At 37.8% G+C, this 13,970-nt stretch overlaps 1 long non-coding RNA gene across 1 annotated transcript in view; it reads right to left on the bottom strand.

Moving 5' to 3' along the window:
• LOC146593531 (uncharacterized) overlaps positions 1-13,970 on the bottom strand; it is a 343,928-nt gene that overhangs the window by 239,502 nt on the left and 90,456 nt on the right. The gene's annotated exons all lie outside the window — the stretch shown is intronic.

The following is a 13,970-nucleotide window of genomic DNA, read 5'->3' as shown; positions in this document are numbered from 1 at the left end:
AAAGAAAGAAAGAAAGAAAAAAAAGAAAAGCTTTGCATCATTGTTATCTTAGAAGTACAGGACACCATCATACAGGAATGTATAATTCAGCTATAAAAAGTGCTAATGTATTGAGTTGAAGTATTTGTTCACATAGACTATAAATTGCTGATAATGCTAATAATTCCCCTAACTAAAATTTCTTGGTGGTAGATTACAGACATAACAAAGACAACTAAAATACTTTACTGACATTAATTAATAAATAGGCACCTGCTTAAGGAAAATGTCATCAAGGGTTGACAATTTATTAATGAACAAGATTAATGGTCAAGTGCTTTATACCACTGAAATAAGAAATTTCAGCTATCAACACCATACTTTTATACTTGATGATAAACTCATGATATCAAAAGATTTAAAGAGCAATTTATTTGAAATACATTTGAAAGGACAATCTTTTGTGTAATATAATGGCTCTTTGGCTTACCAAACAAAGACATCGTTGGGACAGTTACAAAGTGTTTTAGTTGAAGCGGTATCAAAAGACATGCACACAGTTAGGGCAATCAAGGAATTGCAGACAAAAAAGATATTATGACCGTTACTTTTTTTGTAATGTAAATTTAAATAAAATGATAATTTATAACTACTTTCATTAGTACAACTTTGATCCTATGATAGACACCACTCATGTTTGAGATGTGAACTTTTCAAGTGAACACCAGGTCACGGCAAACTGCTGGAAGACCATCATCTTTGACCCTAGATTAAGCATCTGTCTGCAGCTTATTCACCTTACCGTTAAGAAAGACATGAGTTTTCTAATGAAAACTCAGTTTGCACATAAAATCACACATAAAAATTTTGGCTGCAGAGTTAATTAGGATTGACTCTCAGAAGTCATGTACAGGTGTACTATAATTTTTTGGAGCACTGTAAACAGTTAAAGAAGCTCCTGATCCTTGCCATTCACTCTTTTCCCTCTCCCTGTTCTGCCTTTTTCTGGAAGCTGGATTAAGTCAGCCATGGAGTGCGTGGGAACATCCTTAGATGTTAACATAACTGCATTGAAATGATTTCTGAGGAGAAGGCGAATGAGCATAAAAGTGGTGATTATAAAACTAGTTTTCTCATCCAGGATAATGCATTGTGTAACCACACTCTCCATTGTGAAATTTGACCATCTTTGAACATCTTACTTTCCCATCTCAATATACAACATATATATTTATTTTATAATTCAGTGCTTTGGAATAGCTATCTGTGTGTTTTATTCTTTTTATAAGTTAAACAGACCTGAATAAGTTAGCCACTGTTTTTCACTTAGTAATAGGAGGTATGAGTGCGACTCCAAATATTATTGGCTGATTGTTTCATGTCCTGTCTCCAGAAGGTTATTTTTTTTCTTATGCTTGCACTTTCTAGTTATATTCTGGGCTACAGATATTAAAATGCATTTATAGGCCAGCTGTTTCAGAAATGTTAGGCTATGATTGATGTAGACTATTGAACATTTTTGAGTTCTATATTTGCTGCTCCAGCATACTGGTTAGCAAGTTATTTCACACACTGATTCCAGTGTGGCACAACACCTGACTGAGCAAAATATTGTTGCCAAGCCTATTTGGTTTTGAACATGAATTCAAGAGCCTTAAATGTCTAGAATTGATTAAGACGTAATTTGCAAGGCTAGCAGGTAGCCTGCCCATACAGGAAACTTTTCTACTCTTCTATATGTCAGTCTCTGGTATAGCTTGCTCATTTAGGATTTACTTGTACCCTCTTCATTCCATTTCACCTTTCATTTGTGGTTACTGTTAATATGAAGAGCCTGATAATGAACTACAGAACTGTTTGAATGACTCCCCCCGAGCCAAAGCCTGGATGGAAACTGAGTAAAAAAAAAAAAAAAAAGTTACTGTCTTGAATGCCCCATACTTGTCAAAATAAACAGTCAAAGACAGAAATGTTCTCATAATCTGCTATAAAATATATTTCTCTTTTCCACTGCTATTAACTTGAATATATCTCATGTTATATTGCACAGAAGTCAGAGACAGTAAGGATTTCACTAGATGGAATGACAAACACAGAATCTTACTGTTTCCTTGTTGTCTTCAATGAATTATGGTAAATAGAGACACTCAAGTCAATTGATTTATTAAACTTATGTCTGTTCTAATTGGCCTCACATGCTACTCAGTAGGGATGGGTCATGCAGATATCTATATTTAACTCAGTTTTTTTATGGTTCAGATGCTGCGATTAAATAGGAGTGAGGAATGAGTGCTTTGGAATGACCGTCCAATTATCTGGGTACAATGCGATGTTACCAATGCCTCAGCATGACCTCTAACACGTTAACTGTTACTTTCTCTCCTGGTTTATTCACAGAATTTATTTCTGAATACCTCTGATCTTTCTATATCCACACTTTCTTCTCCCCATTCAGCCTTTGGTCCCTGCCCACTGGGTTTCTATTCACATTTTTAATCAGCAGACATGATTGTGAGAGGTATTAGAGTTTCTACAATAACTAGATGCTGAGGTATCATCAGTATATTGCAACTATTGGTCACTGTGGGACAGATTTATATCAGTTTAGCCTAGACATCGCCATGGTAGATGTCTACACCAAAGCTACCCAGCTGGGCTCCCTTTGTAGTCAATAGAGTGAAGTAATCCCTTACAGGGCATAAATTATCTTATTCTAGACTGAGATGAATAGTGATCTACAAATGTTTTTTTCTTATAACCATCAAGAGATCCTACAATGAATAGATTGGATGTAGATGTTTATATCTGGTCAGAGAATAAGAGAATCTTTCATCTTCTCAGATCCTCAGAGATACAAAATATTAGCAATCGTACAGACTGATGGGTTTCAGAAGAGTTTAGTTCCTCCCTAAAAGTGAGAAAGAAACATAAGGGAATGTTACAGAAGTGATTAAGACACTGTTTCTCATTGATAGACAAAGGAAATTATCAAGAGTTATATAGAGAAGCAATTACGGGTGGCTGTACAATTTTCGTGATTTTTTTTTCTTTTTGGCAGAAATAAAATTTTTTGTGACACTCAGTTTTGTGAATATTTTCCCAAAACCTTTCCAGTCAACTCCAGAGGAAAAAAAAAAGGAAGACTCTTCACTTATTAGAAATGAATAAGAATCATAGAATCGTAGAATCAGTAAGGTTGGAAGGGACCTCTGGAGATCAGCTAGTCCAACCTCCCTGCTCAAGCAGGGTCACCTACAGCATGTTAGACAGGGTTGCATCCAGGCAGGCCTTGAAGATCTCCAGAGAAGGAGACTCCACAACCTCTCTGGGCAGCCTGGTCCAGTGCTCTGTCATTCTCACAGGGAAGAAATTCCCCCTCACGGTCAGGCAGAACTTCCTGTGCTTCAATTTCTGCCCCTTGCCTCTTGTCCTGTCACATGGGACAACTGAAAAGAGTTTGTTCCTGTCCCCTTGACAACCTCCCTTCAGGTACTTGTACACATTGATCAGATCCCCCCTCATTTTCTCTTCCCCAGGCTGAAGAGGCCCAGCTCTCACAGCCATTCCTCGTAGGGCAGGTGCTCCAGCCCTCTGATCATGTTTATAGCCCTCCACTGGACTCTCTCCAGTAGCTCCATGTGTGTCTTGGACTGGGGAGCCCAGAACTGGACACAGGACTCCAGATGAGGCCTCCCCAGAGCTGAGTAGAGGGGCAGGATCACCTCCCTCCACCTGCAGGCAACACTCTTCCCAATGCACCCCAGGAGACCATTGGCCTTCCTGGCCACAAGGGCACATTGCTGGCTCATGGTCAACTTGTCATCCACCAGCACTCCCAGGTCCTTCTCTGCAGAGCTGCTCTCCAGCTGGTCAGCCCCCACCTTGTACTGGTGCCGAGGGTTATTTTTCCCTAGGTGCAGGACCCTGCGCTTGCCCTTGTTGAACCTCAGGAGGTTCCTCTCTGCCCAGCTCTCCAGCCTGTCCAGGTCTCTCTGAATGGTAGCACAGCCCTCAGGTGTGTCGGCCACTCCTCCCAGCTTGGGATCATCAGCAAACTTGCTGAGGATGCACTCTGTCCCCTCATCCAGGTCATTGATGAAAAAGTTGAACAGGATGGGACCCAGGACTGAGCCCTGGGGGACGTCACTAGCCACAGGCCTCCAACTAGACTCCACGCCACTGATGACGACCCTCTGAGCTCTGCCTTTCAGCCACTTCTCAATCCACCTCACTGGCCACTCGTCTAACCCACACTTCCTGAGCTTCTCTAGGAGGATGTGATGGGAGACARTGTCAAAAGCCTTGCTGAAGTCAAGGTACACARCGTCCACTGCTCTCCCCTCATCTACCCAGCCAGTCATTCCATCAGAGAAGGCTCTCAGATTGGTTAAGCAGGATTTCCCCTTGGTGAATCCATGCTGGCTACTCCTGATCACCTTCTTCTCCTCCACGTGCCTGGAGATGACCCCCAGAATGAGCTGTTCCATCCCCTTTCTGGGGATGGAGGTGAGGCTGACCGGCCTAGAGTTGCCTGAGTCCTCCTCCTTGCCCTTCTTGAAGACTGGAGTGACATTGGCTTTCTTCCAGTCCTCAGGCACCTCTCCAGTTCTCTATGAGTGGTTTTACCGTATTAAATATTTTAGGAAGTAAATGAAAAGCAAATGTGATTGCTGTTATTTGCTACTCGAGTCCAGACTGCATTTTCCTTACTTGAGTTGGCTGTGCTCAGGAGAAGTTCTCTTACAAGATCTATTGAGAAGAAAAAGCTGGAAGTAGCCTCATTGACCTCTCTCCTTCAGTTGGGAGCTGTTTTAAGTGAAGTTATCACCTACTGAGGTTCTTTGCAGCTGTCTTGCAGTTATGTGTATGCCTGGTTCCCATGCCTCCCTGAGTCTGACTCTGTCAGCAGGTTAGGACCTCTTGACCTTCTTACACAGATCCCTTCCAGCTTCAACACTTCTGAGAGCGGTGAGGTATGTGAACTGGTCACAGAAGCATTGTTTTGTTCAGTACTCAGTAGTGTTGCTTGGAGTTAAGTATTTACCAAGAGCATCTGCCTATGGAGAGTTTTATGTATGTATGTATGTATGTATAAAGTGTTATATAATTTGTGCATCTGGAATATTAGTGCTATCAAGACAGCAGAACATCTGGCAGTAGAAGAATGAGATATCTGGGATTTTTTTTGATGAAAACTTTGGGCATCTGAAAGCTGTAGGAACACGAGAGATTAGATAGTGTTGTAAATATCACTTTTGAATTAATTCCATCTATTTTTCAGTTTAGGCATTATGTCTTGTTTATATAGCTAGTGCTGATTTTCACAAAGATCCATACATACATACATAACCTCCACTGAATTCAAGCTCCCCCCTAAAAATCTTGTGGAGCTCTTCCTCCAGGCTTTATTTCTATCTTTGTGAAATTGATGTAAAACTGCATTTATTTTAAAAATGTTAAGGATTGTGGAGTGCATCCAGTATTCCAATATACAAATTCAGAGGTCAACAGTAAAAACTTGAAGAGGTCATTAGGACTTCCTTTATAATCTGTGGAGAGAAAAGGTTCCTTCTAGGACACAGTAATGTTAATCTAAAGTAGATATCTAAAATAGGTGATATCGTGATATGAATTATGTCCTATAAGTTCCTGTTTTTTTCTCAGAGTCTAGATAGCTTGGATTTACACCTGAGTCTGAGGTCAGAGAAGTTCTCCATATTTTTGATTTCCAGGCAGTCTGAACTCAGCCTGAGCTCTTGCTACTAAACCCATCTAGTTTTATGTCTGGCAATATCAGAACACTCCAATGATTCCAAGACAGGACCTTGCTCTTCTCAGCTCTATAACATCAAAACTACAAGAAAGATAAGATGCTTAACCCTGGGGAACATTGTATATGCTGTCTGAAACTGAATTTTTTCCTCTGCTAAGCGCCATTCCACAGTCCGTGGAACAGAGGCTGCTCTATACAGCAGTGAAAATGTAGCCATAATTTTCATAGACAGTAAAGAAAAAAAAAAGGTTTCTAAAATGCAAATACTTAGTTAATCGCTTGTGAAGAAACGAGGAAGTTTTCCTGCCTTGGAGAAGCACAGTAAGCTGTTTAAGGAAAAGGCTGTAGAGGTGATCTCAATAAGCAAACAGGATTCAATGACTGTATAATCATCGCTGAGAAGATTATTTATTGTGTCACTCTATTTTTTTTTCTTTCAGCAAATGAATGATTCTTTCATCATTTACAAAGGAACTTAATCTTCTGATTTATGGTAATAAAACTAGAGCTCTTGATAGAATATTTAGAATCCCTGAATAACTCATTATGACATTTCTTCTTACTTTTGTTTCCTAAATATTCTATCATAATTGACCATAATTCTAACCCAAGAATTGATTTTGAGTCATTATCATCCACTGTACAGTCAGTAAACACTTCAGATTCTGTTTAAGGTGTATGTGCATTCTTAACAAAGATTTTTGTAAAACAAATATTAAAAAGATAATTTAAAAAGATTCTCTGAATGACTGCATTATTACTAAATAAGGTAAATCTCTAAGGACTGGCCTTAAAAATCGAGTTGGGAGAAAAAAAATCATTCCCTAGTAAATAGTATGTAATTAATTTCCTATGGCATATCCAAAATGTATGTACAGAGATTGTACTATGCTATGTTCCGTTGAGTGTATCAACATCATTATTGCTATCACATTTTTACAATCATTCCAGATAAAAGGGAAATTATCAGTAGATTAAACAGATTGACATTTACTTTGGCCATTTTCTGTTCACTAATTTCAGTGTGACAATGTATTTGAACTTATTTTATGAACTAAATATATTATTTTGCATTTCTTGACTATTTGGGACCAAGATTATGAAGTAAGTGTTGCCAGAATGATGAGCAAGTGTTGCAGTTTTCAGTTTCTCTAGTAGAGACAACTATTATATATTTCTAAATTCTGAACAGAACTTTTCTACTCATTGTTTTGAGCGACTTCTAATTTCCATTCCATATCTCTTAGTATCCATAAGAAGTAGAAACTTCAACTAGAAACTTGTCACTAACAAGGAAAAATATCTTTGAGGAATATGTTCAACAGCAAATGCATTCAAGACACCTTGGATATACTGCAGATTATATAGGGCAAAGATAGTTGGTTTTGTCAAGGCTATTTTATGCTATGAGCAACCACATAATTAAATATAGATAGAATTAGCATTTCCTTTGGGGTCAATTCATTGCTTAGAATATCTGAGTGCCAAAAATTTTAGAAAGCAAGGAAAACTCAGTAAATTTCTAACTTTCAGCCTCTAATAAGAGTTTACATTCATCTAGACACTGCGTTTCCAGGCTAATAAAATCTTGAGCCTAGACAGAACCTATTATACAAGCAGCAGATCTCCAGCATGTTTAGGGCAAATGGTAAGTAGGATGGTTAAAACAGTAGATTAAATAGACAACAATGTTAAAATCATTTAAAATATAGTATTTAGCAAATATCTACAAACTGATATTCTCTTTAGATTCATGCATTTATCTACATAATCATTGGCCAGAGCTGTTGATATGACCTACTTTTGCGCTTACATCCTTCCATCCAGCTGGGCGTTGTTAGTAATACATTTTTAATCCGATTCTTAATCCATGGTAAATGGTTAGAATTAAATTCTCCAGTAAAAGCAAAGGTCTTATCTGAGTCTCATGGAGTGTATTCATCCACCTCCCCAAAAAAGGTTAGTGCAAGTCATTTTTGGATTTCTGGGTGGATAAATCTATGCCTGAAAACTCAGTTCTATAAACAAGTTATTGGTATAAATTTCTTCTACAGTTCTGTCTATCCAACCTTTCTACAATTTGAGACTTTTCCTACTTCTGTCTGCATAGGATCCAAATAATTGTTGAAAGATTCAAATCTATGTTCATAGTGAATCAGTGCAAGATTTTGTATCAGCTGTATTTTTAAAAGTTTTATGGCTCATTCTCACTGGTATCAGCCTAAATTTCTACGGCACCAGTTTCAGTGATCTACCAGCAGCACTGTCACTGGACTAAAACAATAAGGAGGTGTTTGATTGATTGGAATTTCTCCCTGTTAGGGGAAAAATTAGAATCAGAAATTAAAAAATTTCTGATCAGAGCAACATTTTGAATCTTTCCATTTCTTTTCCCGTAGCAAGGGAGTTAACTAGCCAAAAAGGTAGAGAAGCAATGTTGGGTATGTCCTTATATATCTTGTCAGCATTTACTGCTTCCTGAGAGGCAGAAGTAATCAAATGTCATCTGCTGCCAGTGCGTGTCTAGTTGTACCCTGATGTTGAATGTACGTGCCTTTGAAGGCCATTACTTCTACAAAATCTTTACAGTGATTTCCTATTTATTCTAGCCTCACCTACATCCTCCTTAAGTTTAGGTCACTGCTACTTGGCCTACTGCTTTGTTTTTCCAGTTAATTAGAATCTGGATGATAGTGTTTTGTGTTTCTTGATACATCTATATGTACAGCTTTGCCCACTCAGCATATGGCAGGCATTTAAGCCTGTAATATTTTGTAATGTTCCTGGCTGGCTTAACACATATGTTGAACAGGAAAGAGGAAAAGATCAATCCTTTTGAAGCTCTGAAGGGAAAATAGCTTCTTATTATAAGAGTATTGGCACAACTGAGATTTATCTAAGAGAAAGGAGTATAATCATGGGAGATCAGTTCTATTGAATATTTCAGATAATCTTGCAGTATATCAAGTAAGACATTGTTACAAACAATTCAYAGATAGAGGAGGAACAGCTTGAAATGTCTTTGCACTGGGCTTGGCTGGGAAGAGAAAATTTCTCAGTAAGAATGACTGTCTTACAGCAAAAGTTAAATATAAAGCCTGTTTATAAATGTGGGAAATTGGTGGAAGGCAAATGCTGCAGGACATAGCAACTACTGTCAACACTCTTAGCTAGGTACAACCAGAGGTGAAGGTAGGAGAATGCCTAAGCATCAGCTGCAAAGAGCTGCACAGTGTCTGTACTGGCACTCAGAACACTCTAAAATATCTTTATAAAGTCTAATGTTTGCTGATCTATTTTCAGTTCAATGACAAAATGCWGGCATCTATAATTTACACTGGAGTGTTTCTTAAATGATTATTACATTACTATTTCATTTCATGATCATGTTTTTATATGCATACTTAAAATGCAGAGGACTTTCTACAAAAAATTCTTAAAAAAAAAAAAAAAAATCCTCCCCCACTACAAGGCAAACAAGCCCTTTTAGGCTATTCATTTGTCATTGAGCAGCCTGAATTTATTAGCAATAATGGTATCACAACTATTTGACTCTCTTTGGAGATCCTTAATGTATATTTTATTTTATCCAAAACATGAATCCCCCAAAGTCAACTATGCAAAGAAAAGCTAAACTTCCTTTGATATGTGTCAGCTGCACAGTTTTGTATCTGTAAGCAAGTATTTCTTTTGATCCCTTAATGTAACTTGCTTGAATGGTAATGACATATGAAGGATGATGAAGAGCTACTATTAAGCAAATTTACATTTTTTTGATAATATTTCAGCACAACAATGGAATAATTATATTCAATATCCAATAAAAAATTTAATACTTCCTATTAAACAAGACCAAATTGGATTCTAGCCAGCTTTCCAAAAAAAATTTGCATGACTAGATTCAATGTATTTAGATTCATTTGGGCAATCAAAGAATCTGGCCTTTAATATGAAATTCAGATGTAGAAAATCTGATGTCTTATTGTATTTTTTTTTTTTTTAAATTCTGCAAGAGTCCAAAGGGACACCCAGAATATCTTCTTTATCTTCCAAARACATTATGTAGCCTGGCCTTGGAGTGATGCCTCCTATGAGCCAAGCTTCTCATTTAGATGCTCACTGTAAAAAGGTGAGGGAGAACTGCRTGTCTCCGTACAGCTCTTTCTCTATAATGCTTCGCCAAACATAAAATTCAGATGAAACTAATGAAGAGGCCATTGACYTGAATTAGATACTTTTCACATATTTCATCATCAGAAGTGAGAAGGTAACATCTCTGAAATATTAAGGAGAAATAACAGCTATTTTGTTGACAGTAGCCACATGAAATTAATTAAAAAGTGTTTTTAAAAGCTGTAGTTGGGCATCATGGTTTGCATATGTGCCTAATAATTGATTACCACATTTACTAAGGTCTAGAAAAATTGAAGCAATACAAAGAATGACTTTAAAAGTATATAACATCTGTACATATGCAGCTGGTATCACAAGCTTCAAGTTCTGCTTGAGAGAGGTGGTAGGACAGAAATAAATGTGCAATTCACAGTACTGAACTATAATTCAGCTATGCTAGAAGTGTGCTAATGTTGCTGTGTTATATTTCCTTTAAATAACTKAAACTCAGTTCATTTGAGGAACACAGCTTGTTGTGGCTAGCRAGTTAGGCACTCAGAATTCAAGGTGCTGGAAAAAGTGTTCCTCATTCTCAGTTYCTATTTAATCTACCAAGTGGAGCTGTGCTCAGCTTTTGATGTAGCACCTTGAGGTTCATATGAGAAAGCGGTAGAATCACAGAATAACAAACTCAATAAATTGCTGCCAAATCTACAAAGGAATAAGATTCCAGTGACTCTTACCTCCTATTTTTTTTTTCYTTTTTTCCTTGTGACAGTAAGCAGCTTATATATAGCCGATATATATATATATATATATATAAATATATATAYACACACACAYATAAATATATATATATGTATATATGTATATACATGTATTAGTTTGGACACTTGGCAAAGACAAAAAACCCCCCAGTTATTAGCTAAAAGACAGTGCGTTATATTCTTTTGTGTTAAATCCAATCATGATGTAAATGCTTATATAACAAATAACATCCCCATACTGGCATTGCATTCTTGTTTAGCTGCTAAGTATTTATATAAACTGTTCTCTGACAGACCAATATGTAATTCCCTGCATTGAATTCGTTCAAGGCTAGAACTTCCAAACTAGAGTGAAGGCTAGGACACAAAATTCCCGTTAATTTTGGAGCAAGTAAAAGTGAGAACATTTAAAGCAATTTTGAAGGCCTCTGCCAGAAATGTTATTTACAGTTTTCAAATAAAGGTAGACTTTAGGGTCAGGTTTAGCTCAGTTAGTTAGAGCATGGTGCTGCTAATACCAAGGTTGTGGGTTTAATCCTCGTATGGGTCTGTGCTGAGGGCTGGACTAGATGATCTCCAGAGGTCCCTTCCAATGGTCCCTTACCATTCTATGATTTCTATGATTTAGGTCAAGCATAGAGAAAATACACATCATTTATGCAAGATTTTTTGCATGATCTTGGGGAATAATAATTGGATCTATAAGCTTAAAATGCTTGCCTTTCAAATAATAGTTTAGACAACATGAAATGAAAACAAGGACCTGTTTTGTGTTTATTTAGAGAAGTTGCTGCTGCTTGCATTTTGTCATATTTACCTTTTCYTATGTGCTTACTGCTTGATGGTTATAAAAACAGCAAAGAAAACTAATTTGTTGCTTTGAAACCTATTATTCTCACTTTTTCATCTTCTCTTTTTTTTCAGACTTCTCTTTGCTCTTTTCTATGGTATAGCTTTGAAGAGGGTAGGGTTTTAAAATTATTATTTTAAAGCAATATTATTTTAAGGAAGACTAAAGAAAAGGTCTTCTGCAGTGGTSCTTTAAAATTCCAGAATGGACAGGGGAGATTTCCTCTGGTGCAAATCTACTTTCTCAACTGAGTTCCTGAGCAAGCATGGTCCCTTGCTCAGGGCTAATGAAAAGGGAGAGCGAAACCCAGAYGGAGAGTAGGAGATAGGGGGAGCCAAAGCTGTGCCACAGTGCAGCATGCCAAGCAGCAATTTGGTCTGCTCCATGAACTGCTAATTAGCAAACAATTAAAATAACAATATACACAGCAGTATCAGTAATTTCACAGTTGTGGGAATTATCTCATAATCTAGTAAGATTAAATGAGAATTTTTCTGTTAACTATTTCATCTTCCATGAAGAAAATGTTCTTATCACTGTCTTCAGTAAATCTTTCAAGATCTTGTTTTTATTGTTTTTTGCTCAGGTAAAAGTATAAGTGTACATGCCACTTTACAAAACACACTGAATAACTAATGTGTGTCTCAACTTCGAATGGAAGTAAAAAATATATATATATAGACAGAATGACTGTTCAGAAAACAGATGATGTAAAGACAAAAAAAAAAAAAGGACAGAGAAGCATAGATGGTTAGGGAAAGAAGAGAATTATAAAGAAGTATTTGAAAGAAAAACATGCTAATGAGTGCCTGCAGAGGAATCTCTGCAGTGTGAAGTGCCTTCAACACTTGTATAAAGAGATTGCTGAGGCATAAACAGTTCAAACCCGAAGCGGGAGCTCTGCCGCGCGGTAGGGCCACGTGAAGAGCCGTGCACACGGTGCTAACGAGGAGGCTGGGTGCCTGCCTACGGCTCACAGCCTTCCCCTGTGCCCAGCTTCTCTACTTGACTCTGCATACCAATTTCTTCAGGAAGAAAAAGTGCAAAAGGGTAGTTAACTATACAAGGACACCAGACTTTGGAGTTAAACTTGCATACAACATTGCTGTACTCCGTTAAGAACGGGTGATCTTAGTTCCCACTGCATTATAGACTGACATACGACTCTTTCAGGAAGAGAAAAAGTGAAAAATAAGATTTAGATTCAGAAAGTGCCCAATGTTTCATAGAAAATATATTTTGATACCTTCTGTTTTTTTTTTTTTCTACCAGATATCATAGATATCATTAGATTTCTCCTTCCACCCTGCTGACTGTGAAAATTAATATAGGAAGATGGGAAGCTATAGTCATTTTGCAAATTCTCTGCATTAATTTTGGAATGTGAGGGGGGAAGTTCATTAAAATGTTTTTCCCCTTGAAATTTGGTTTTGGATTGAAATAAAAATGGAAATTTTCCCTAACAAGAAACATTGGAAGGAAATACTTCTGAAATGAAATATGGCCTCCAGACACTACCAGTATGCTATGACATTGCCTTACCCTAACCAGTAACTGCTTGGTGGGACAACTTCTTCCAGTTCTGCAGACGCAGGCATTCCAGGCATCMCTGCCTCAGACCTTTTCAAGCAATCCTATCTGTTTTTAGCATATATGTGCCCTGTTTACTTTTATCCATGCTTACAAAGTATTTATCAGGCTATCAGAAACACTGAAGTGCCATCAGTTCCATCATTTCTCCACAAAACCTGGGAAAGATCAAAGAAAAGTAAGAGCTTTTCCAGACTCTGTGAGGTATTAATAATCTGGTGAACATTAATTATTCTGAGACKATTTTGAGCCCAGTAAACCACTTTACAAATTAAATAGAAGTGTAGTTGTTGATTTCAGAGAAAGTAGAAGCATCTTTTTCCGCCCCACTTCATAAAGCAACAACTATAGAATTTTACATTTTAAAAATACATCTGATCTGCATTTTTGCATGAAAGGTGGAAAAAAGGGATACATTTTTATGTCATTTTTTATGTCATTTTATGACATTTTTAAGTCTAGAAAAGGGAAGATTTTCCTTTGGTTGAGGAGGATAGGATTAGAGACCTTCTAGGCAGGCTAGACATCCACAAATCCATGGGCCCAGATGGGATGCACCCACGGGTACTCAGGGAGTGGGCAGATGTTGTTGCAAGGCCACTCTCCATCATCTTGGAAGGGTCCTCGGGAACTGGAGAGATGCCTGAGGACTGGAAGAAAGCCAATGTCACTCCAGTCTTCAAGAAGGGCAAGGAGGAGGACTCAGGCAACTCTAGGCCGGTCAGCCTCACCTCCATCCCCAGAAAGGGGATGGAACAGCTCATTCTGGGGGTCATCTCCAGGCATATGGAGGAGAAGAAGGTGATCAGGAGTAGCCAGCATGGATTCACCAAGGGGAAATCCTGCTTAACCAATCTGAGAGCCTTCTCTGATGGAATGACTGGCTGGGTAGATGAGG

This window comes from Rhea americana, unplaced genomic scaffold (assembly GCF_003343005.1).
Source record: "Rhea americana isolate MKP2758 unplaced genomic scaffold, rheAme1 scaffold_29, whole genome shotgun sequence".
Lineage (NCBI taxonomy): Eukaryota > Metazoa > Chordata > Aves > Rheiformes > Rheidae > Rhea > Rhea americana.
The sequence above is the reverse complement of the archived record's forward strand: the minus strand, read 5'-3'. Positions and strand labels throughout refer to the sequence as shown.